General features: G+C 42.6%; 1 protein-coding gene across 15 annotated transcripts in view; it reads left to right on the forward strand.

The window, feature by feature from the left end:
• Positions 1-3,959, forward strand: part of tanc2b (tetratricopeptide repeat, ankyrin repeat and coiled-coil containing 2b) — a 147,329-nt gene that overhangs the window by 100,394 nt on the left and 42,976 nt on the right. Inside the window, exon 1 of one of the 15 annotated variants that reach the window (XM_032502287.1) lies at positions 200-414. The exons of the other annotated variants lie outside the window; for them this stretch is intronic. The gene's annotated coding sequence lies outside the window, so the exon portion shown is untranslated. Of the gene's footprint in view, positions 1-199; positions 415-3,959 lie in introns of those variants that run through there. 15 annotated transcript variants of the gene reach the window in all.

The raw sequence follows: 3,959 nt of genomic DNA on the forward strand, positions 1-3,959 counted from the left end.
TTCTCTAATGATTTTAGAGCTCAACCTTCTTACAGTAACTTCCTGGACTAGGTGTGGGCGCTATGGATGAAATCTTCTATTATGGCGTTTTTAAATAAATTTCATAATATCCATATGTAGCTAACTTTGAGTTGAGTTATAGTCCAAATGTAATCACTTTTCATTCCTTTTTGCAAAAATAATGTCAGTGTTATTTTAATGTTATTTAAAGATTTTCGTCTCAGCCACTAGAGGGGCGTCTCGGTGTCTGTTTGACTGACTACAACTGGCAGGCTGAGCCCCAGCTGGGATATGGGCGACAACGTAAACACACTTACACTGTATCCTACAAGCCATTAGTAGACAGTGTTTTTTTTAAGCAGTGGTACTGAGGACTAAGGACCACATCTAAACGAACCAAAGTGACATTTGCAGGTACGTTTACATGCTGTCTAATGTGTGATTTGATTGGCTGTTTGGAAACAAGTTCTTCATCTACATAAATGGAGAACTAACTGGATTCAGACGAAAATTAAAGATTGGAGATGAGAACGTAAATGACCTTTTGTCTTCAGACAAAAAACATGCAATTTAATTTCAGTTTGAGCTGAAAAGACAGGACAAGAAACAACACAGCATAGCCCTCTTATACATTAAAATACCCAACACACCATGCATATAAAATGTAAGCTAGACACAAGGCAAACCTTTAAATGGCAGTAAAAGCATAGAACTGAAATAAACTTATTTAAAGGTGCCAAATGCCACAAATAATTACTATGAAAACAGTGTGTTAAATGTGCCTTAAAATGACAAAGGATTCGTTGTAAAACATTCTGGAAAAACAATAGAAGAATGTGTGTTTTGGGTTATTCTAGAAAACTACTTATTTGACATGCCAAGGTATTTCGTCACATTGATGGAATAATATATACAATAATGCAGGTCTAGCAACATTGCCCACAATGGCCAGAAATACCTGTATAAAATGTTAAAGAGATGCTCTCTCCTTTATAAACAAAATGACAAAATGTCTGCCCATGGTTTCACGGTGAACAAATGTACTGTATATAATCATAGCAGCCACTCTCTAAGTAGAGTCCTATCGTGCTTTCATGTATAAAACCTCCAAATGTTGTTGCATAGATAGGATCACCACTGTGAGCACGAGGAATGGGAAATTCACTACTCTGATCTCAAGATAAGCGTCCCAGTCGCTGGTTTCTTGATGACGTGTTTGCCTGTGCGTTGCTATCTGTGCTTCAATGTATCTTCAATAGTATTCATGTTTTCTGAAATAGGTGTGAATCTACCTTGTTTCCATTTCCTTTAGCTGTCAACAGCTACGAATTCATTTTCACCTTCTAATACATATATGCCACCTTTTCTTTGAGGCTTTCTAAAAAAACACGTGTGTGGGTTACTTTTGGGATACTGGTCATTGTTTGTAACTAAGTGCTTGCTCTCTATGGACTTTCCCTGTGGAAGCAAACGTTAAAGTGCCCAGGTAAAGGTGAAATAAGAGCCACCACATACCAGCAGGCCCGGGTCTATTAATACCATCTCCGTTCCTGTCCAGTCCCCCGCCTGCAGCACACATGCTTCTCTCTCTCTTTTCTCTCGGGGCGTGAGGGCAGATCTGTGAACGGCCAGGGAGAAACAGATGCGCTTGCACAGAAACACTTATCTGTGCGCAAAGATTGTTGCTATGGCAACCATCTGTCTCGCTCGCACTTCAGGAATCCAATGGAGAGGGGTGTGTGTGTGTGTGTGTGTGTGTGTGTGTGTGTGTGTGTGTGTGTGTTTTTGGTGTGTGTAAGGTGTGTGTGTTGTTTTATGTCCTGTTTTTTTTCACATTTACATTTTATCATTAAGGATCTCATGGTGTCACCGTGATGAGAACGCCTGAAGTTCCTCTTTAGCAAAGGCTGTCACGTAGCTTGGAAGCGATTTTAGATTTTTTTCTTCTTCAGTAAGAGGTACCGTGTGGGTTGTCGCAATCTGTATTTAATGTACAAAAAGTAGAGCTATAACCACAAAGAAATCAATACAGAAAATCTCTACATTATGGTAATGTATGTATCCCCTTTGATAGTAGCTCATTAGTATTGGTTACATTTATTTAAAAACAGATGTGCCTGATGTCATTGTAATTCATGTTGTTGATTTTTGACCTATCAAACTTTTAGATTTTATATGACAGCACCATGATAATAGTTGGGTCTTAGCTGTATTGTAGAGTTTTATTTTGGAATGCGTGTGAGTTAAAGGAAACCACGGGATTGCCTCTGTTTAGTCTAAAGGAGTTACTCTAGACTTAGCCTCCAGATTAGAGATGCTGCTATCACATGAAAAGAAGCGCAGACGGCTCTCCCCTGCAAAGGGCTGTCCAACAGCTGGCTGCGGCAGAGGCGCTGTTGTCTGAAGCTAGAAAAGGGGAACGGAACGATGGGAACTCAACAGATACAGGACAGGCTGACGGAGCGGAAGAGGTAAACAAGGAAAATGAGTGAAAAGACTCACTCAAAGGCAGGAGGAAAGAGACAGCCAAGCCCCGGTTTGATCACGCCACAACCCCCCCCCCCCCCCCCCCCCCAGGAGCAGTTGCCTAATCAGTGCTAATGTATTCACGCTGGCTCCTACCATATTGTGAACTGAGAAGCCTTCACTGTCTCCATGTCCGGACACACTGCATACAGACAATGCAGCCAATACATGCAAAATACATACTGTAACAGCCAATGGATATTTTACCTTTATTCTCCTTTTCTCCTACTGATGGCTGCACATCTCATCACCCTGTGATGTTCGCTGTAAAGAGGTGGAACAGTAATTCCATCTATCTTCTCCATTACTGCACTCTTCCTCGAGGGATGCTCTGGGATTCGGAAGACCTTGTAAAATGTATTCTGCTCCATATAGAGTGTTATCCAGCTGCATTACTAAGCTACTACATCCATCTCATCAAGGCTCATATGTAATTAGCTGTTTTGGACCTAATGTGTGCTGTGATTACCTCATTATTGGTTGCTACTGTGTGTTCGGCAACATTTTGTGCTGTAAAGGGTCCCCCCCCCCCCCTCCCTTAGAAGGTGCCAGTCTTCTTCACTTGCCCAGAGAGACTTGGAGTCAATCTAATGAGGATCCTGACAGTGTCCTGCCTGTCTGTCTATAAGCGAATGGAGAAGGGAGCCCAGGCTTTAGACTGCCTGTCCGTCAGTCTTTGAACGGAGAAGTGAAAGGCCACAGGCTTTAGACAAGCTGTCTGTCTTCACATGGTGGTGGTGTGGCGGCTGGGACTTTCTAATGGTCGTCAGTCAGGACTTTGTGTAGCTACCTGCCAGTCTGGTCCGACCTGCCCTGCAGGAAAAACTGGTCCTGCCGCTCGGTCTCACTGCTGTTTATTTAAACAACAGTCCTGTGCTGTTGGCTTCAATGTCATTGATGTCTGGGCCAATTGTCAGGCTTATACGTCCAATTACAGCCGTTTGTATTTAGCCACTTCCTCTTTTTTACAAGCAGCAGGGTGAGTAAGCTTCAGCTCTGAGAGTGACACTCCAGTAAATAAAGTGAAATTGAATTGAAATTGATATAGTGGGGACCTCAAGGACATGATAGCCAGGTGTTATTAAAAAACATGACACCACCAAGAAGGACTTGTTATGGGTTAAGAGTAACCAGGCAACAGGGTGACAAGATGAGGTCATTAAGGGATTTTTTCCTGGATCCTGTTGCAAAGTTGGCAACTGAAATCCCTTTGTTTGTTTGTGCGTGTGCGTGTGCGTGTGCGTGTGCGTGTGCGTGTGTGTGTGTGTGGATTTTGATCATCTGATCAGAACGCAGGTTCACCCTGGTGTTTTCTTTTCTCTCTTTACAGCTCTGTAAACAGGGTAGAGAGGTGCATACACGCCCATTTTGTCTTTGAAAGCCACATCTCTCTCTCTCTCTCTCTCTCTCTCTCTCTCTCTCTCTCTCTCTCT

This window comes from Etheostoma spectabile, chromosome 21 (assembly GCF_008692095.1).
Source record: "Etheostoma spectabile isolate EspeVRDwgs_2016 chromosome 21, UIUC_Espe_1.0, whole genome shotgun sequence".
Taxonomy (NCBI): Eukaryota; Metazoa; Chordata; class Actinopteri; order Perciformes; family Percidae; genus Etheostoma; species Etheostoma spectabile.